Raw genomic sequence first — 23,212 nt, forward strand, 5'->3', positions numbered from 1 at the left:
GAGCGTGAAAAATTTCTCCGTGGTACAGGATGTTGATAATGGGGAAGGCTGTGTGTATGTGGGGAAAGGGAATTTTACTTTGATCCCCAAACTACTCTAAAAAATGCAGTCTGTTAAAAAAAATCTTTATAATGCAATATAATACAAAACAAGAATGCATATCAAGAGAGAAATAATGTTTAAAGGGAACGAAGAACTTCAGTAATGTGTACCTAGGGATTTTGATTGCACATTTGTAGGAAGTTCACATGGTCATTAGCAATTGTTTATCTGTGAAGTAGAAGTAACATAAAGAGTGATGAAAACTCAAAAATGCAACATTAAAAAACTGCCATCTATGGGCTTTTAAAAAATGGAACAAAATTTGCTTGGCCTTTTAAACTCTGTGGGGAAGGAAGGGACAGAATTTAAATTCAGCTTTATAAAAGATTGGATAATATGTTTCTACAAAGAAGGCTCCTCTGAGTAACATAGAAATAAACATGGTAGCAGAAAGTGGAAAAAAGGTTACATCTCTTGTGAGCTCACGTTCTCTGAAACCCTGTCACTTAGTGGAGACAGTAACTGTTCGATGAATAGCAAATGGTAGTCTTTCAGATTCCCGGGATGTTCACGAAGAATCGTGAATGGATTTTTTAAAAAAATATGTAAAGAATGTCTACAGTGCAAGTACCTGCAAATAACGGACATTTTGGAGAGAATATTTTAATCAGCAGAGAAGGTCAAAATGACAAAGTTCCACGATCAGAGTAAACATATGGGATTAAAAATAAAAAAGAAAAAAGAAAAGATTTTTTTGAAAGGACTTTTTTTTTTAAAGGAGTTTAAACAAAAGTCCTCTTTAAGAGACAGTTGGCTGTTTAAACCAAAAGTACAACTCACTGAGAGAATCGCCGCATTATTTATTGGGGTAGAAAGGACCTGGAATGTAGAAAGACCCATTCTGCAGAGGAAAAAATAGAATCACTAACAGGCCTCAAGCCTTGCACAGCCAGTGGCTAGAATCCCTGCCTCATGAGACCCAGTGCTAGAAGGCCGCTAGAACCATCTCAACTCTATTAGTCTATCTTGGAAGCCAACAAATGTTTGCCCAGTTAAGAGCACGGTAACAATCAGTCACGTTATGTTATAATGATTGTCGATATCTTTAAAAGCCTTGTCAAGTTCCTTTTTGAGTAACCCTCACCCCACCCTTAGAGAAATTTATCTGTGGTTCACCACTTTGAAATACCTCATTGTTGTTCCACATTTACCATAGCCAAAAAAAAAAAAAAAAAAAAAAAAAAGCTTTTTATTAACAAAGTGTCAGAAGGGGGCGCCACAGTAAACATGAAAGGTTTCGCTGCCCAGACAATTTTGTTGCAGAAACAGCTGAAAGCAATCAGGTCAGACAGAGCCAAGGGCTGGAGGGATTTTTAAAATTACAAAAACCGAACCAAATCAAACCAAAACAAAAATCAAAACCAATGGCCAAGATTTCAAGTTTGCTACTAAAGGTATGACATTCTCCTAAGAAATGCGCGTGACTTGATCAATATATTTATATACTTATATTTGAAGAAGAAGGAACTACTTGATGCAGCAAATCCACGTTGATTAAAAATTACCAGATATGGGGGCTCCAGGGTGGCTCAGTGGTTTAGGCCTCTGCCTTTGGCTCAGGTCATGATTTCAGGGTCCTGGGATGGAGCCCCACATCGGGATCTCTGCGCAGCGGAGAGCCTGCTTCCCCCCCCCCCCCTTTCTCTGCCTGCCTCTCTACCTACTTGTGATCTGTTTGTCAAATGGGTAAATAAGATCTTTAAAAAAAGAATTACTAGGTGTGAAATACATCGAGGGTATGGGAAGGAAAATGATTTCACCTGATCTGACTAGGAAGTGGTTGAAGCCGGAATTAAAGTGCTATAAAAAGAGTAGAAGAGTAGAAGAGGGAAGGGGGTCAGAGCCTCCTGCCATTCCCAGGGCACCCAGAACCCAGAGAGTGAGGCCTTGGGTGCTTTCTAGTGACAGATTCAAGGCAATTTTTCGACTTTGGGACTTCAGAGCTAACTTAGTTTTCATTTGTGATTATTATTTTTGTGTGGGGACCTGAGCCGAAGGCAGAGATTTTAACCCATTGAGCCACCCAGCTGCCCTAAAATATGTTTTTTTTTTTAATATAGAATTATAGTTCTTGCCACAATATGGAACTAGCTGGAACTGAATGCCTCCTTCAAAGTCAGCTCTGGAGAAATTATGCAAGTGTAATATGGAACTATTTCAGATATTAACCAAAAACAAAGAAATGATGATAAATTCCTTAAAAGACTCAAAGTTGCTCTTGACTGCTATGTTTCAAGCTCTATTCCTGGTTTGAGGACAGGTTTTAACACGCCTGTCACTGTAGAAATCAGCTGGATGTTTAGAGGCTATCAGAACTGTACAAAAACCTTGAAGGGGTAAAGACTTGAAAATTCTTTAGAGAGATTAGCTCCCTAAGGCATTATTCATCCACACATTTTCCTCCAAACAATTAAGACTGATGGATGAGGGGCACCTGAGGGGCTCTCTCATCACGTGGGTGGTGGGTTAAGCCTCTGCCTTCATCTCAAGTCATGGTCTCTGGGTCCTGGGATCCAGCCCCACATCGGGCTCTGCTCAAAAGGAAGACTGCTTCCCTCCCTGTTTGCCTGCCTCTCTGCTTACTTGTGATCTCTCTCTCTCTCTCTCCGTGTGTCCAATAAATAAATAAAATCTTTTAGAAAAGGCTGATGGATGCTAAATTATGAAAACTGCTCCCTCCAAATGATGCTTCTTCATAAGGATTTAAGAATTTAAAATTGTAAGAATTTAAAATTGAATCTTGATCGTAGGATTTATCTTATAGAATAACATCAAGTGAAGGCAGTTATTATTAGTTCTGAAGTATGTGTGATTCTGAATTCTTGGCCTCATTAGTCAATTTATTTTTAATAAATTATCATTTAATATATAATAATATATATAATATACTATATGTAACATATATAACATATATAATATATAATAAATTCATTCATTTATTATTTATTTATTCGTTTATTTATTTATTTATTTATTTATTATTATGTATTTATTTATTAACTCAAACACAAGAAAATAAATGACCTGTTTGAAAAATTGGCAAGGACTGGAACAGACACCTCACTGAAGAAGATATTGAGATGGCAATAATGATATGAAAAGATGCTGTGATGATCCACAGCATGTCTAAGTAAGGAATTGTAAATTAAAAGAACAAAGAGGGGCGCCTGGATGGCTCAGTGGGTTAAGCCGCTGCCTTTGGCTCAGGTCATGATCTCAGGGTCCTGGGATCGAGTTCCACGTTGGGCTCTCTGCTCAGCAGGAGCCTGCTTCCCTTTCTCTCTCTCTCTGACTGCCTCTCCGTCTTCTTGTGATCTCTCTCTGTCAAATAAATAAATAAAATCTTTTTTAAAAATAAATAAATAAATAAATAAATAAATAAAAACAATGATATATCCCTGCACATCTGTTAGAATGGCTAAAATCCAAAATACTGACAACATAAAATGCTTTTGACGATGAGGAACAAGAGAAACTCTCATTCATTCTGGTGAGAACACCAAAATGGTGCTACCACTTTGGAAGACAGTTGGGCAGTTTCTTACAAAACTAAACATATTCTTACCATATGATCCAGCAATCGTGCTCCTTGGTACTCACCCAAAAGAGCGCAAACTTTGTGTACACAGAATCCTGCATATAAACCTGTGTTTGTAACAGCTTTACCCATAAGTGCCAAGAGTTGGAAGTCACCAAGATGTCCTTCAGGAGGAGAATGGATAGATAAACTGTGGTCCATTGAAACAATGGGATGTGATTCAGCGATAAAGAGAAATGGCTATCAAGCAATGAAAAGACATGGAACAAACTTAAAATCCATCATAATAAGTGCAAGAAGTCAATTTGAAAAAGCTTCATGTTGCAAGGTTCCAACTATATGACCTTCTAGAAAAGGCAGAACTATGCAAATGGTATAAAGGTCAGCGGTTTGTAGCAGTTAGGAGAGGAGGAGGATGAACAGGCAGAGCACACAGGATTTTTAGGCCAGTGAAAATGTTCTGTATGATATGTATGATAGTTTAGATATATATCGCTACATAGTTGTCAAAATGCATAAGATACTATACCAAGAGTGAACTCTATGAGAAAAGGTTTTTTTTAAGATTTTATTTATTTATTTGACAGGCATCAAAGCAGGCAGAGAGGCAGGCGGGGAAAGCAGGCGTTGGGGGAAAGCAGGCTCCCTGCCAAGCAGAGAGTCTGGTCTGGGGCTCGATGCCAGGACCGTGAGATTATGACCTGAGCCGAAGGCAGAAGCCTTAACCCACTGAGCCACCCTGGTGCCCCACCAAGAGTGAACTCTAATGTAAACTGTGGACTTTGGGGTGATGATGATGTGTCAGTGTAGGGTCAGTGAGCGTGAAAAATTTCTCCGTGGTACAGGATGTTGATAATGGGGAAGGCTGTGTGTATGTGGGGAAAGGGAATTTTACTTTGATCCCCAAACTACTCTAAAAAATGCAGTCTGTTAAAAAAAATCTTTATAATGCAATATAATACAAAACAAGAATGCATATCAAGAGAGAAATAATGTTTAAAGGGAACGAAGAACTTCAGTAATGTGTACCTAGGGATTTTGATTGCACATTTGTAGGAAGTTCACATGGTCATTAGCAATTGTTTATCTGTGAAGTAGAAGTAACATAAAGAGTGATGAAAACTCAAAAATGCAACATTAAAAAACTGCCATCTATGGGCTTTTAAAAAATGGAACAAAATTTGCTTGGCCTTTTAAACTCTGTGGGGAAGGAAGGGACAGAATTTAAATTCAGCTTTATAAAAGATTGGATAATATGTTTCTACAAAGAAGGCTCCTCTGAGTAACATAGAAATAAACATGGTAGCAGAAAGTGGAAAAAAGGTTACATCTCTTGTGAGCTCACGTTCTCTGAAACCCTGTCACTTAGTGGAGACAGTAACTGTTCGATGAATAGCAAATGGTAGTCTTTCAGATTCCCGGGATGTTCACGAAGAATCGTGAATGGATTTTTTAAAAAAATATGTAAAGAATGTCTACAGTGCAAGTACCTGCAAATAACGGACATTTTGGAGAGAATATTTTAATCAGCAGAGAAGGTCAAAATGACAAAGTTCCACGATCAGAGTAAACATATGGGATTAAAAATAAAAAAGAAAAAAGAAAAGATTTTTTTGAAAGGACTTTTTTTTTTAAAGGAGTTTAAACAAAAGTCCTCTTTAAGAGACAGTTGGCTGTTTAAACCAAAAGTACAACTCACTGAGAGAATCGCCGCATTATTTATTGGGGTAGAAAGGACCTGGAATGTAGAAAGACCCATTCTGCAGAGGAAAAAATAGAATCACTAACAGGCCTCAAGCCTTGCACAGCCAGTGGCTAGAATCCCTGCCTCATGAGACCCAGTGCTAGAAGGCCGCTAGAACCATCTCAACTCTATTAGTCTATCTTGGAAGCCAACAAATGTTTGCCCAGTTAAGAGCACGGTAACAATCAGTCACGTTATGTTATAATGATTGTCGATATCTTTAAAAGCCTTGTCAAGTTCCTTTTTGAGTAACCCTCACCCCACCCTTAGAGAAATTTATCTGTGGTTCACCACTTTGAAATACCTCATTGTTGTTCCACATTTACCATAGCCAAAAAAAAAAAAAAAAAAAAAAAAAAGCTTTTTATTAACAAAGTGTCAGAAGGGGGCGCCACAGTAAACATGAAAGGTTTCGCTGCCCAGACAATTTTGTTGCAGAAACAGCTGAAAGCAATCAGGTCAGACAGAGCCAAGGGCTGGAGGGATTTTTAAAATTACAAAAACCGAACCAAATCAAACCAAAACAAAAATCAAAACCAATGGCCAAGATTTCAAGTTTGCTACTAAAGGTATGACATTCTCCTAAGAAATGCGCGTGACTTGATCAATATATTTATATACTTATATTTGAAGAAGAAGGAACTACTTGATGCAGCAAATCCACGTTGATTAAAAATTACCAGATATGGGGGCTCCAGGGTGGCTCAGTGGTTTAGGCCTCTGCCTTTGGCTCAGGTCATGATTTCAGGGTCCTGGGATGGAGCCCCACATCGGGATCTCTGCGCAGCGGAGAGCCTGCTTCCCCCCCCCCTTTCTCTGCCTGCCTCTCTACCTACTTGTGATCTGTTTGTCAAATGGGTAAATAAGATCTTTAAAAAAAGAATTACTAGGTGTGAAATACATCGAGGGTATGGGAAGGAAAATGATTTCACCTGATCTGACTAGGAAGTGGTTGAAGCCGGAATTAAAGTGCTATAAAAAGAGTAGAAGAGTAGAAGAGGGAAGGGGGTCAGAGCCTCCTGCCATTCCCAGGGCACCCAGAACCCAGAGAGTGAGGCCTTGGGTGCTTTCTAGTGACAGATTCAAGGCAATTTTTCGACTTTGGGACTTCAGAGCTAACTTAGTTTTCATTTGTGATTATTATTTTTGTGTGGGGACCTGAGCCGAAGGCAGAGATTTTAACCCATTGAGCCACCCAGCTGCCCTAAAATATGTTTTTTTTTTTAATATAGAATTATAGTTCTTGCCACAATATGGAACTAGCTGGAACTGAATGCCTCCTTCAAAGTCAGCTCTGGAGAAATTATGCAAGTGTAATATGGAACTATTTCAGATATTAACCAAAAACAAAGAAATGATGATAAATTCCTTAAAAGACTCAAAGTTGCTCTTGACTGCTATGTTTCAAGCTCTATTCCTGGTTTGAGGACAGGTTTTAACACGCCTGTCACTGTAGAAATCAGCTGGATGTTTAGAGGCTATCAGAACTGTACAAAAACCTTGAAGGGGTAAAGACTTGAAAATTCTTTAGAGAGATTAGCTCCCTAAGGCATTATTCATCCACACATTTTCCTCCAAACAATTAAGACTGATGGATGAGGGGCACCTGAGGGGCTCTCTCATCACGTGGGTGGTGGGTTAAGCCTCTGCCTTCATCTCAAGTCATGGTCTCTGGGTCCTGGGATCCAGCCCCACATCGGGCTCTGCTCAAAAGGAAGACTGCTTCCCTCCCTGTTTGCCTGCCTCTCTGCTTACCTGTGATCTCTCTCTCTCTCTCTCTCCGTGTGTCCAATAAATAAATAAAATCTTTTAGAAAAGGCTGATGGATGCTAAATTATGAAAACTGCTCCCTCCAAATGATGCTTCTTCATAAGGATTTAAGAATTTAAAATTGTAAGAATTTAAAATTGAATCTTGATCGTAGGATTTATCTTATAGAATAACATCAAGTGAAGGCAGTTATTATTAGTTCTGAAGTATGTGTGATTCTGAATTCTTGGCCTCATTAGTCAATTTATTTTTAATAAATTATCATTTAATATATAATAATATATATAATATACTATATGTAACATATATAACATATATAATATATAATAAATTCATTCATTTATTATTTATTTATTCGTTTATTTATTTATTTATTTATTTATTATTATGTATTTATTTATTAACTCAAACACAAGAAAATAAATGACCTGTTTGAAAAATTGGCAAGGACTGGAACAGACACCTCACTGAAGAAGATATTGAGATGGCAATAATGATATGAAAAGATGCTGTGATGATCCACAGCATGTCTAAGTAAGGAATTGTAAATTAAAAGAACAAAGAGGGGCGCCTGGATGGCTCAGTGGGTTAAGCCGCTGCCTTTGGCTCAGGTCATGATCTCAGGGTCCTGGGATCGAGTTCCACGTTGGGCTCTCTGATCAGCAGCAGCCTGCTTCCCTTTCTCTCTCTCTCTGACTGCCTCTCCGTCTTCTTGTGATCTCTCTCTGTCAAATAAATAAATAAAATCTTTTTTAAAAATAAATAAATAAATAAATAAATAAATAAAAACAATGATATATCCCTGCACATCTGTTAGAATGGCTAAAATCCAAAATACTGACAACATAAAATGCTTTTGATGATGAGGAACAAGAGAAACTCTCATTCATTCTGGTGAGAACACCAAAATGGTGCTACCACTTTGGAAGACAGTTGGGCAGTTTCTTACAAAACTAAACATATTCTTACCATATGATCCAGCAATCGTGCTCCTTGGTACTCACCCAAAAGAGCGCAAACTTTGTGTACACAGAATCCTGCATATAAACCTGTGTTTGTAACAGCTTTACCCATAAGTGCCAAGAGTTGGAAGTCACCAAGATGTCCTTCAAGAGGAGAATGGATAGATAAACTGTGGTCCATTGAAACAATGGGATGTGATTCAGCGATAAAGAGAAATGGCTATCAAGCAATGAAAAGACATGGAACAAACTTAAAATCCATCATAATAAGTGCAAGAAGTCAATTTGAAAAAGCTTCATGTTGCAAGGTTCCAACTATATGACCTTCTAGAAAAGGCAGAACTATGCAAATGGTATAAAGGTCAGCGGTTTGTAGCAGTTAGGAGAGGAGGAGGATGAACAGGCAGAGCACAGAGGATTTTTAGGCCAGTGAAAATGTTCTGTATGATATGTATGATAGTTTAGATATATATCGCTACATAGTTGTCAAAATGCATAAGATACTATACCAAGAGTGAACTCTATGAGAAAAGGTTTTTTTTAAGATTTTATTTATTTATTTGACAGGCATCAAAGCAGGCAGAGAGGCAGGCGGGGAAAGCAGGGGTTGGGGGAAAGCAGGCTCCCTGCCAAGCAGAGAGTCTGGTCTGGGGCTCAATGCCAGGACCGTGAGATTATGACCTGAGCCGAAGGCAGAAGCCTTAACCCACTGAGCCACCCTGGTGCCCCACCAAGAGTGAACTCTAATGTAAACTGTGGACTTTGGGGTGATGATGATGTGTCAGTGTAGGGTCAGTGAGCGTGAAAAATTTCTCCGTGGTACAGGATGTTGATAATGGGGAAGGCTGTGTGTATGTGGGGAAAGGGAATTTTACTTTGATCCCCAAACTACTCTAAAAAATGCAGTCTGTTAAAAAAAATCTTTATAATGCAATATAATACAAAACAAGAATGCATATCAAGAGAGAAATAATGTTTAAAGGGAACGAAGAACTTCAGTAATGTGTACCTAGGGATTTTGATTGCACATTTGTAGGAAGTTCACATGGTCATTAGCAATTGTTTATCTGTGAAGTAGAAGTAACATAAAGAGTGATGAAAACTCAAAAATGCAACATTAAAAAACTGCCATCTATGGGCTTTTAAAAAATGGAACAAAATTTGCTTGGCCTTTTAAGCTCTGTGGGGAAGGAAGGGACAGAATTTAAATTCAGCTTTATAAAAGATTGGATAATATGTTTCTACAAAGAAGGCTCCTCTGAGTAACATAGAAATAAACATGGTAGCAGAAAGTGGAAAAAAGGTTACATCTCTTGTGAGCTCACGTTCTCTGAAACCCTGTCACTTAGTGGAGACAGTAACTGTTCGATGAATAGCAAATGGTAGTCTTTCAGATTCCCGGGATGTTCACGAAGAATCGTGAATGGATTTTTTTAAAAATTATGTAAAGAATGTCTACAGTGCAAGTACCTGCAAATAACGGACATTTTGGAGAGAATATTTTAATCAGCAGAGAAGGTCAAAATGACAAAGTTCCACGATCAGAGTAAACATATGGGATTAAAAATAAAAAAGAAAAAAGAAAAGATTTTTTTGAAAGGACTTTTTTTTTTTAAAGGAGTTTAAACAAAAGTCCTCTTTAAGAGACAGTTGGCTGTTTAAACCAAAAGTACAACTCACTGAGAGAATCGCCGCATTATTTATTGGGGTAGAAAGGACCTGGAATGTAGAAAGACCCATTCTGCAGAGGAAAAAATAGAATCACTAACAGGCCTCAAGCCTTGCACAGCCAGTGGCTAGAATCCCTGCCTCATGAGACCCAGTGCTAGAAGGCCGCTAGAACCATCTCAACTCTATTAGTCTATCTTGGAAGCCAACAAATGTTTGCCCAGTTAAGAGCACGGTAACAATCAGTCACGTTATGTTATAATGATTGTCGATATCTTTAAAAGCCTTGTCAAGTTCCTTTTTGAGTAACCCTCACCCCACCCTTAGAGAAATTTATCTGTGGTTCACCACTTTGAAATACCTCATTGTTGTTCCACATTTACCATAGCCAAAAAAAAAAAAAAAAAAAAAAGCTTTTTATTAACAAAGTGTCAGAAGGGGGCGCCACAGTACACATGAAAGGTTTCGCTGCCCAGACAATTTTGTTGCAGAAACAGCTGAAAGCAATCAGGTCAGACAGAGCCAAGGGCTGGAGGGATTTTTAAAATTACAAAAACCGAACCAAATCAAACCAAAACAAAAATCAAAACCAATGGCCAAGATTTCAAGTTTGCTACTAAAGGTATGACATTCTCCTAAGAAATGCGCGTGACTTGATCAATATATTTATATACTTATATTTGAAGAAGAAGGAACTACTTGATGCAGCAAATCCACGTTGATTAAAAATTACCAGATATGGGGGCTCCAGGGTGGCTCAGTGGTTTAGGCCTCTGCCTTTGGCTCAGGTCATGATTTCAGGGTCCTGGGATGGAGCCCCACATCGGGATCTCTGCGCAGCGGAGAGCCTGCTTCCCCCCCCCCCCTTTCTCTGCCTGCCTCTCTACCTACTTGTGATCTGTTTGTCAAATGGGTAAATAAGATCTTTAAAAAAAGAATTACTAGGTGTGAAATACATCGAGGGTATGGGAAGGAAAATGATTTCACCTGATCTGACTAGGAAGTGGTTGAAGCCGGAATTAAAGTGCTATAAAAAGAGTAGAAGAGTAGAAGAGGGAAGGGGGTCAGAGCCTCCTGCCATTCCCAGGGCACCCAGAACCCAGAGAGTGAGGCCTTGGGTGCTTTCTAGTGACAGATTCAAGGCAATTTTTCGACTTTGGGACTTCAGAGCTAACTTAGTTTTCATTTGTGATTATTATTTTTGTGTGGGGACCTGAGCCGAAGGCAGAGATTTTAACCCATTGAGCCACCCAGCTGCCCTAAAATATGTTTTTTTTTTTAATATAGAATTATAGTTCTTGCCACAATATGGAACTAGCTGGAACTGAATGCCTCCTTCAAAGTCAGCTCTGGAGAAATTATGCAAGTGTAATATGGAACTATTTCAGATATTAACCAAAAACAAAGAAATGATGATAAATTCCTTAAAAGACTCAAAGTTGCTCTTGACTGCTATGTTTCAAGCTCTATTCCTGGTTTGAGGACAGGTTTTAACACGCCTGTCACTGTAGAAATCAGCTGGATGTTTAGAGGCTATCAGAACTGTACAAAAACCTTGAAGGGGTAAAGACTTGAAAATTCTTTAGAGAGATTAGCTCCCTAAGGCATTATTCATCCACACATTTTCCTCCAAACAATTAAGACTGATGGATGAGGGGCACCTGAGGGGCTCTCTCATCACGTGGGTGGTGGGTTAAGCCTCTGCCTTCATCTCAAGTCATGGTCTCTGGGTCCTGGGATCCAGCCCCACATCGGGCTCTGCTCAAAAGGAAGACTGCTTCCCTCCCTGTTTGCCTGCCTCTCTGCTTACTTGTGATCTCTCTCTCTCTCTCTCTCCGTGTGTCCAATAAATAAATAAAATCTTTTAGAAAAGGCTGATGGATGCTAAATTATGAAAACTGCTCCCTCCAAATGATGCTTCTTCATAAGGATTTAAGAATTTAAAATTGTAAGAATTTAAAATTGAATCTTGATCGTAGGATTTATCTTATAGAATAACATCAAGTGAAGGCAGTTATTATTAGTTCTGAAGTATGTGTGATTCTGAATTCTTGGCCTCATTAGTCAATTTATTTTTAATAAATTATCATTTAATATATAATAATATATATAATATACTATATGTAACATATATAACATATATAATATATAATAAATTCATTCATTTATTATTTATTTATGCATTTATTTATTTATTTATTATTATGTATTTATTTATTAACTCAAACACAAGAAAATAAATGACCTGATACAAAAATTGGCAAGGACTGGAAGAGACACCTCACTGAAGAAGATATTGAGATGGCAATAATGATATGAAAAGATGCTGTGATGATCCACAGCATGTCTAATTAAGGAATTGTAAATTAAATGAACAAAGAGGGGCGCCTGGATGGCTCAGTGGGTTAAGACGCTGCCTTTGGCTCAGGTCATGATCTCAGGGTCCTGGGATCGAGTTCCACGTTGGGCTCTCTGCTCAGCAGGAGCCTGCTTCCCTTTCTCTCTCACTCTGACTGCCTCTCCGTCTTCTTGTGATCTCTCTCTGTCAAATAAATAAATAAAATCTTTTTTAAAAATAAATAAATAAATAAATAAATAAATAAAAACAATGATATATCCCTGCACATCTGTTAGAATGGCTAAAATCCAAAATACTGACAACATAAAATGCTTTTGACGATGAGGAACAAGAGAAACTCTCATTCATTCTGGTGAGAACACCAAAATGGTGCTACCACTTTGGAAGACAGTTGGGCAGTTTCTTACAAAACTAAACATATTCTTACCATATGATCCAGCAATCGTGCTCCTTGGTACTCACCCAAAAGAGCGCAAACTTTGTGTACACAGAATCCTGCATATAAACCTGTGTTTGTAACAGCTTTACCCATAAGTGCCAAGAGTTGGAAGTCACCAAGATGTCCTTCAGGAGGAGAATGGATAGATAAACTGTGGTCCATTGAAACAATGGGATATGATTCAGCGATAAAGAGAAATGGCTATCAAGCAATGAAAAGACATGGAACAAACTTAAAATCCATCATAATAAGTGCAAGAAGTCAATTTGAAAAAGCTTCATGTTGCAAGGTTCCAAGTATATGACCTTCTAGAAAAGGCAGAACTATGCAAATGGTATAAAGGTCAGCGGTTTGTAGCAGTTAGGAGAGGAGGAGGATGAACAGGCAGAGCACACAGGATTTTTAGGCCAGTGAAAATGTTCTGTATGATATGTATGATAGTTTAGATATATATCGCTACATAGTTGTCAAAATGCATAAGATACTATACCAAGAGTGAACTCTATGAGAAAAGGTTTTTTTTAAGATTTTATTTATTTATTGGACAGGCATCAAAGCAGGCAGAGAGGCAGGCGGGGAAAGCAGGGGTTGGGGGAAAGCAGGCTCCCTGCCAAGCAGAGAGTCTGGTCTGGGGCTCGATGCCAGGACCGTGAGATTATGACCTGAGCCGAAGGCAGAAGCCTTAACCCACTGAGCCACCCTGGTGCCCCACCAAGAGTGAACTCTAATGTAAACTGTGGACTTTGGGGTGATGATGATGTGTCAGTGTAGGGTCAGTGAGCGTGAAAAATTTCTCCGTGGTACAGGATGTTGATAATGGGGAAGGCTGTGTGTATGTGGGGAAAGGGAATTTTACTTTGATCCCCAAACTACTCTAAAAAATGCAGTCTGTTAAAAAATATCTTTATAATGCAATATAATACAAAACAAGAATGCATATCAAGAGAGAAATAATGTTTAAAGGGAACGAAGAACTTCAGTAATGTGTACCTAGGGATTTTGATTGCACATTTGTAGGAAGTTCACATGGTCATTAGCAATTGTTTATCTGTGAAGTAGAAGTAACATAAAGAGTGATGAAAACTCAAAAATGCAACATTAAAAAACTGCCATCTATGGGCTTTTAAAAAATGGAACAAAATTTGCTTGGCCTTTTAAGCTCTGTGGGGAAGGAAGGGACAGAATTTAAATTCAGCTTTATAAAAGATTGGATAATATGTTTCTACAAAGAAGGCTCCTCTGAGTAACATAGAAATAAACATGGTAGCAGAAAGTGGAAAAAAGGTTACATCTCTTGTGAGCTCACGTTCTCTGAAACCCTGTCACTTAGTGGAGACAGTAACTGTTCGATGAATAGCAAATGGTAGTCTTTCAGATTCCCGGGATGTTCACGAAGAATCGTGAATGGATTTTTTTAAAAAATATGTAAAGAATGTCTACAGTGCAAGTACCTGCAAATAACGGACATTTTGGAGAGAATATTTTAATCAGCAGAGAAGGTCAAAATGACAAAGTTCCACGATCAGAGTAAACATATGGGATTAAAAATAAAAAAGAAAAAAGAAAAGATTTTTTTGAAAGGACTTTTTTTTTTAAAGGAGTTTAAACAAAAGTCCTCTTTAAGAGACAGTTGGCTGTTTAAACCAAAAGTACAACTCACTGAGAGAATCGCCGCATTATTTATTGGGGTAGAAAGGACCTGGAATGTAGAAAGACCCATTCTGCAGAGGAAAAAATAGAATCACTAACGGGCCTCAAGCCTTGCACAGCCAGTGGCTAGAATCCCTGCCTCATGAGACCCAGTGCTAGAAGGCCGCTAGAACCATCTCAACTCTATTAGTCTATCTTGGAAGCCAACAAATGTTTGCCCAGTTAAGAGCACGGTAACAATCAGTCACGTTATGTTATAATGATTGTCGATATCTTTAAAAGCCTTGTCAAGTTCCTTTTTGAGTAACCCTCACCCCACCCTTAGAGAAATTTATCTGTGGTTCACCACTTTGAAATACCTCATTGTTGTTCCACATTTACCATAGCCAAAAAAAAAAAAAAAAAAAAAGCTTTTTATTAACAAAGTGTCAGAAGGGGGCGCCACAGTACACATGAAAGGTTTCGCTGCCCAGACAATTTTGTTGCAGAAACAGCTGAAAGCAATCAGGTCAGACAGAGCCAAGGGCTGGAGGGATTTTTAAAATTACAAAAACCGAACCAAATCAAACCAAAACAAAAATCAAAACCAATGGCCAAGATTTCAAGTTTGCTACTAAAGGTATGACATTCTCCTAAGAAATGCGCGTGACTTGATCAATATATTTATATACTTATATTTGAAGAAGAAGGAACTCCTTGATGCAGCAAATCCACGTTGATTAAAAATTACCAGATATGGGGGCTCCAGGGTGGCTCAGTGGTTTAGGCCTCTGCCTTTGGCTCAGGTCATGATTTCAGGGTCCTGGGATGGAGCCCCACATCGGGATCTCTGCGCAGCGGAGAGCCTGCTTCCCCCCCCCCTTTCTCTGCCTGCCTCTCTACCTACTTGTGATCTGTTTGTCAAATGGGTAAATAAGATCTTTAAAAAAAGAATTACTAGGTGTGAAATACATCGAGGGTATGGGAAGGAAAATGATTTCACCTGATCTGACTAGGAAGTGGTTGAAGCCGGAATTAAAGTGCTATAAAAAGAGTAGAAGAGTAGAAGAGGGAAGGGGGTCAGAGCCTCCTGCCATTCCCAGGGCACCCAGAACCCAGAGAGTGAGGCCTTGGGTGCTTTCTAGTGACAGATTCAAGGCAATTTTTCGACTTTGGGACTTCAGAGCTAACTTAGTTTTCATTTGTGATTATTATTTTTGTGTGGGGACCTGAGCCGAAGGCAGAGATTTTAACCCATTGAGCCACCCAGCTGCCCTAAAATATGTTTTTTTTTTTTTAATATAGAATTATAGTTCTTGCCACAATATGGAACTAGCTGGAACTGAATGCCTCCTTCAAAGTCAGCTCTGGAGAATTTATGCAAGTGTAATATGAAACTATTTCAGATATTAACCCAAAACAAAGAAATGATGATAAATTCCTTAAAAGACTCAAAGTTGCTCTTGACTGCTATGTTTCAAGCTCTATTCCTGGTTTGAGGACAGGTTTTAACACGCCTGTCACTGTAGAAATCAGCTGGATGTTTAGAGGCTATCAGAACTGTACAAAAACCTTGAAGGGGTAAAGACTTGAAAATTCTTTAGAGAGATTAGCTCCCTAAGGCATTATTCATCCACACATTTTCCTCCAAACAATTAAGACTGATGGATGAGGGGCACCTGAGGGGCTCTCTCATCACGTGGGTGGTGGGTTAAGCCTCTGCCTTCATCTCAAGTCATGGTCTCTGGGTCCTGGGATCCAGCCCCACATCGGGCTCTGCTCAAAAGGAAGACTGCTTCCCTCCCTGTTTGCCTGCCTCTCTGCTTACTTGTGATCTCTCTCTCTCTCTCTCTCCGTGTGTCCAATAAATAAATAAAATCTTTTAGAAAAGGCTGATGGATGCTAAATTATGAAAACTGCTCCCTCCAAATGATGCTTCTTCATAAGGATTTAAGAATTTAAAATTGTAAGAATTTAAAATTGAATCTTGATCGTAGGATTTATCTTATAGAATAACATCAAGTGAAGGCAGTTATTATTAGTTCTGAAGTATGTGTGATTCTGAATTCTTGGCCTCATTAGTCAATTTATTTTTAATAAATTATCATTTAATATATAATAATATATAGAATATACTATATGTAACATATATAACATATATAATATATAATAAATTCATTCATTTATTATTTATTTATTCGTTTATTTATTTATTTATTTATTATTATGTATTTATTTATTAACTCAAACACAAGAAAATAAATGACCTGTTTGAAAAATTGGCAAGGACTGGAACAGACACCTCACTGAAGAAGATATTGAGATGGCAATAATGATATGAAAAGATGCTGTGATGATCCACAGCATGTCTAATTAAGGAATTGTAAATTAAAAGAACAAAGAGGGGCGCCTGGATGGCTCAGTGGGTTAAGCCGCTGCCTTTGGCTCAGGTCATGATCTCAGGGTCCTGGGATCGAGTTCCACGTTGGGCTCTCTGCTCAGCAGGAGCCTGCTTCCCTTTCTCTCTCTCTCTGACTGCCTCTCCGTCTTCTTGTGATCTCTCTCTGTCAAATAAATAAATAAAATCTTTTTTAAAAATAAATAAATAAATAAATAAATAAATAAATAAATAAAAACAATGATATATCCCTGCACATCTGTTAGAATGGCTAAAATCCAAAATACTGACAACATAAAATGCTTTTGACGATGAGGAACAAGAGAAACTCTCATTCATTCTGGTGAGAACACCAAAATGGTGCTACCACTTTGGAAGACAGTTGGGCAGTTTCTTACAAAACTAAACATATTCTTACCATATGATCCAGCAATCGTGCTCCTTGGTACTCACCCAAAAGAGCGCAAACTTTGTGTACACAGAATCCTGCATATAAACCTGTGTTTGTAACAGATTTACCCATAAGTGCCAAGAGTTGGAAGTCACCAAGATGTCCTTCAAGAGGAGAATGGATAGATAAACTGTGGTCCATTGAAACAATGGGATGTGATTCAGCGATAAAGAGAAATGGCTATCAAGCAATGAAAAGACATGGAACAAACTTAAAATCCATCATAATAAGTGCAAGAAGTCAATTTGAAAAAGCTTCATGTTGCAAGGTTCCAAGTATATGACCTTCTAGAAAAGGCAGAACTATGCAAATGGTATAAAGGTCAGCGGTTTGTAGCAGTTAGGAGAGGAGGAGGATGAACAGGCAGAGCACACAGGATTTTTAGGCCAGTGAAAATGTTCTGTATGATATGTATGATAGTTTAGATATATATCGCTACATAGTTGTCAAAATGCATAAGATACTATACCAAGAGTGAACTCTATGAGAAAAGGTTTTTTTTAAGATTTTATTTATTTATTTGACAGGCATCAAAGCAGGCAGAGAGGCAGGCGGGGAAAGCAGGGGTTGGGGGAAAGCAGGCTCCCTGCCAAGCAGAGAGTCTGGTCTGGGGCTCGATGCCAGGACCGTGAGATTATGACCTGAGCCGAAGGCAGAAGCCTTAACCCACTGAGCCACCCTGGTGCCCCACCAAGAGTGAACTCTAATGTAAACTGTGGACTTTGGGGTGATGATGATGTGTCAGTGTAGGGTCAGTGAGCGTGAAAAATTTCTCCGTGGTACAGGATGTTGATAATGGGGAAGGCTGTGTGTATGTGGGGAAAGGGAATTTTACTTTGATCCCCAAACTACTCTAAAAAATGCAGTCTGTTAAAAAATATCTTTATAATGCAATATAATACAAAACAAGAATGCATATCAAGAGAGAAATAATGTTTAAAGGGAACGAAGAACTTCAGTAATGTGTACCTAGGGATTTTGATTGCACATTTGTAGGAAGTTCACATGGTCATTAGCAATTGTTTATCTGTGAAGTAGAAGTAACATAAAGAGTGATGAAAACTCAAAAATGCAACATTAAAAAACTGCCATCTATGGGCTTTTAAAAAATGGAACAAAATTTGCTTGGCCTTTTAAGCTCTGTGGGGAAGGAAGGGACAGAATTTAAATTCAGCTTTATAAAAGATTGGATAATATGTTTCTACAAAGAAGGCTCCTCTGAGTAACATAGAAATAAACATGGTAGCAGAAAGTGGAAAAAAGGTTACATCTCTTGTGAGCTCACGTTCTCTGAAACCCTGTCACTTAGTGGAGACAGTAACTGTTCGATGAATAGCAAATGGTAGTCTTTCAGATTCCCGGGATGTTCACGAAGAATCGTGAATGGATTTTTTTAAAAAATATGTAAAGAATGTCTACAGTGCAAGTACCTGCAAATAACGGACATTTTGGAGAGAATATTTTAATCAGCAGAGAAGGTCAAAATGACAAAGTTCCACGATCAGAGTAAACATATGGGATTAAAAATAAAAAAGAAAAAAGAAAAGATTTTTTTGAAAGGACTTTTTTTTTTAAAGGAGTTTAAACAAAAGTCCTCTTTAAGAGACAGTTGGCTGTTTAAACCAAAAGTACAACTCACTGAGAGAATCGCCGCATTATTTATTGGGGTAGAAAGGACCTGGAATGTAGAAAGACCCATTCTGCAGAGGAAAAAATAGAATCACTAACGGGCCTCAAGCCTTGCACAGCCAGTGGCTAGAATCCCTGCCTCATGAGACCCAGTGCTAGAAGGCCGCTAGAACCATCTCAACTCTATTAGTCTATCTTGGAAGCCAACAAATGTTTGCCCAGTTAAGAGCACGGTAACAATCAGTCACGTTATGTTATAATGATTGTCGATATCTTTAAAAGCCTTGTCAAGTTCCTTTTTGAGTAACCCTCACCCCACCCTTAGAGAAATTTATCTGTGGTTCACCACTTTGAAATACCTCATTGTTGTTCCACATTTACCATAGCCAAAAAAAAAAAAAAAAAAAAAAGCTTTTTATTAACAAAGTGTCAGAAGGGGGCGCCACAGTACACATGAAAGGTTTCGCTGCCCAGACAATTTTGTTGCAGAAACAGCTGAAAGCAATCAGGTCAGACAGAGCCAAGGGCTGGAGGGATTTTTAAAATTACAAAAACCGAACCAAATCAAACCAAAACAAAAATCAAAACCAATGGCCAAGATTTCAAGTTTGCTACTAAAGGTATGACATTCTCCTAAGAAATGCGCGTGACTTGATCAATATATTTATATACTTATATTTGAAGAAGAAGGAACTCCTTGATGCAGCAAATCCACGTTGATTAAAAATTACCAGATATGGGGGCTCCAGGGTGGCTCAGTGGTTTAGGCCTCTGCCTTTGGCTCAGGTCATGATTTCAGGGTCCTGGGATGGAGCCCCACATCGGGATCTCTGCGCAGCGGAGAGCCTGCTTCCCCCCCCCCTTTCTCTGCCTGCCTCTCTACCTACTTGTGATCTGTTTGTCAAATGGGTAAATAAGATCTTTAAAAAAAGAATTACTAGGTGTGAAATACATCGAGGGTATGGGAAGGAAAATGATTTCACCTGATCTGACTAGGAAGTGGTTGAAGCCGGAATTAAAGTGCTATAAAAAGAGTAGAAGAGTAGAAGAGGGAAGGGGGTCAGAGCCTCCTGCCATTCCCAGGGCACCCAGAACCCAGAGAGTGAGGCCTTGGGTGCTTTCTAGTGACAGATTCAAGGCAATTTTTCGACTTTGGGACTTCAGAGCTAACTTAGTTTTCATTTGTGATTATTATTTTTGTGTGGGGACCTGAGCCGAAGGCAGAGATTTTAACCCATTGAGCCACCCAGCTGCCCTAAAATATGTTTTTTTTTTTTTAATATAGAATTATAGTTCTTGCCACAATATGGAACTAGCTGGAACTGAATGCCTCCTTCAAAGTCAGCTCTGGAGAATTTATGCAAGTGTAATATGAAACTATTTCAGATATTAACCCAAAACAAAGAAATGATGATAAATTCCTTAAAAGACTCAAAGTTGCTCTTGACTGCTATGTTTCAAGCTCTATTCCTGGTTTGAGGACAGGTTTTAACACGCCTGTCACTGTAGAAATCAGCTGGATGTTTAGAGGCTATCAGAACTGTACAAAAACCTTGAAGGGGTAAAGACTTGAAAATTCTTTAGAGAGATTAGCTCCCTAAGGCATTATTCATCCACACATTTTCCTCCAAACAATTAAGACTGATGGATGAGGGGCACCTGAGGGGCTCTCTCATCACGTGGGTGGTGGGTTAAGCCTCTGCCTTCATCTCAAGTCATGGTCTCTGGGTCCTGGGATCCAGCCCCACATCGGGCTCTGCTCAAAAGGAAGACTGCTTCCCTCCCTGTTTGCCTGCCTCTCTGCTTACTTGTGATCTCTCTCTCTCTCTCTCTCCGTGTGTCCAATAAATAAATAAAATCTTTTAGAAAAGGCTGATGGATGCTAAATTATGAAAACTGCTCCCTCCAAATGATGCTTCTTCATAAGGATTTAAGAATTTAAAATTGTAAGAATTTAAAATTGAATCTTGATCGTAGGATTTATCTTATAGAATAACATCAAGTGAAGGCAGTTATTATTAGTTCTGAAGTATGTGTGATTCTGAATTCTTGGCCTCATTAGTCAATTTATTTTTAATAAATTATCATTTAATATATAATAATATATAGAATATACTATATGTAACATATATAACATATATAATATATAATAAATTCATTCATTTATTATTTATTTATTCGTTTATTTATTTATTTATTTATTATTATGTATTTATTTATTAACTCAAACACAAGAAAATAAATGACCTGTTTGAAAAATTGGCAAGGACTGGAACAGACACCTCACTGAAGAAGATATTGAGATGGCAATAATGATATGAAAAGATGCTGTGATGATCCACAGCATGTCTAATTAAGGAATTGTAAATTAAAAGAACAAAGAGGGGCGCCTGGATGGCTCAGTGGGTTAAGCCGCTGCCTTTGGCTCAGGTCATGATCTCAGGGTCCTGGGATCGAGTTCCACGTTGGGCTCTCTGCTCAGCAGGAGCCTGCTTCCCTTTCTCTCTCTCTCTGACTGCCTCTCCGTCTTCTTGTGATCTCTCTCTGTCAAATAAATAAATAAAATCTTTTTTAAAAATAAATAAATAAATAAATAAATAAATAAATAAATAAAAACAATGATATATCCCTGCACATCTGTTAGAATGGCTAAAATCCAAAATACTGACAACATAAAATGCTTTTGACGATGAGGAACAAGAGAAACTCTCATTCATTCTGGTGAGAACACCAAAATGGTGCTACCACTTTGGAAGACAGTTGGGCAGTTTCTTACAAAACTAAACATATTCTTACCATATGATCCAGCAATCGTGCTCCTTGGTACTCACCCAAAAGAGCGCAAACTTTGTGTACACAGAATCCTGCATATAAACCTGTGTTTGTAACAGATTTACCCATAAGTGCCAAGAGTTGGAAGTCACCAAGATGTCCTTCAAGAGGAGAATGGATAGATAAACTGTGGTCCATTGAAACAATGGGATGTGATTCAGCGATAAAGAGAAATGGCTATCAAGCAATGAAAAGACATGGAACAAACTTAAAATCCATCATAATAAGTGCAAGAAGTCAATTTGAAAAAGCTTCATGTTGCAAGGTTCCAAGTATATGACCTTCTAGAAAAGGCAGAACTATGCAAATGGTATAAAGGTCAGCGGTTTGTAGCAGTTAGGAGAGGAGGAGGATGAACAGGCAGAGCACACAGGATTTTTAGGCCAGTGAAAATGTTCTGTATGATATGTATGATAGTTTAGATATATATCGCTACATAGTTGTCAAAATGCATAAGATACTATACCAAGAGTGAACTCTATGAGAAAAGGTTTTTTTTAAGATTTTATTTATTTATTTGACAGGCATCAAAGCAGGCAGAGAGGCAGGCGGGGAAAGCAGGGGTTGGGGGAAAGCAGGCTCCCTGCCAAGCAGAGAGTCTGGTCTGGGGCTCGATGCCAGGACCGTGAGATTATGACCTGAGCCGAAGGCAGAAGCCTTAACCCACTGAGCCACCCTGGTGCCCCACCAAGAGTGAACTCTAATGTAAACTGTGGACTTTGGGGTGATGATGATGTGTCAGTGTAGGGTCAGTGAGCGTGAAAAATTTCTCCGTGGTACAGGATGTTGATAATGGGGAAGGCTGTGTGTATGTGGGGAAAGGGAATTTTACTTTGATCCCCAAACTACTCTAAAAAATGCAGTCTGTTAAAAAAAATCTTTATAATGCAATATAATACAAAACAAGAATGCATATCAAGAGAGAAATAATGTTTAAAGGGAACGAAGAACTTCAGTAATGTGTACCTAGGGATTTTGATTGCACATTTGCAGGAAGTTCACATGGTCATTAGCAATTGTTTATCTGTGAAGTAGAAGTAACATAAAGAGTGATGAAAACTCAAAAATGCAACATTAAAAAACTGCCATCTATGGGCTTTTAAAAAATGGAACAAAATTTGCTTGGCCTTTTAAGCTCTGTGGGGAAGGAAGGGACAGAATTTAAATTCAGCTTTATAAAAGATTGGATAATATGTTTCTACAAAGAAGGCTCCTCTGAGTAACATAGAAATAAACATGGTAGCAGAAAGTGGAAAAAAGGTTACATCTCTTGTGAGCTCACGTTCTCTGAAACCCTGTCACTTAGTGGAGACAGTAACTGTTCGATGAATAGCAAATGGTAGTCTTTCAGATTCCCGGGATGTTCACGAAGAATCGTGAATGGATTTTTTTAAAAAATATGTAAAGAATGTCTACAGTGCAAGTACCTGCAAATAACGGACATTTTGGAGAGAATATTTTAATCAGCAGAGAAGGTCAAAATGACAAAGTTCCACGATCAGAGTAAACATATGGGATTAAAAATAAAAAAGAAAAAAGAAAAGATTTTTTTGAAAGGACTTTTTTTTTTTAAAGGAGTTTAAACAAAAGTCCTTTTTAAGAGACAGTTGGCTGTTTAAACCAAAAGTACAACTCACTGAGAGAATCGCCGCATTATTTATTGGGGTAGAAAGGACCTGGAATGTAGAAAG

This window comes from Mustela nivalis (assembly GCF_964662115.1).
Source record: "Mustela nivalis genome assembly, chromosome: 20".
Classification (NCBI taxonomy): Eukaryota; Metazoa; Chordata; class Mammalia; order Carnivora; family Mustelidae; genus Mustela; species Mustela nivalis.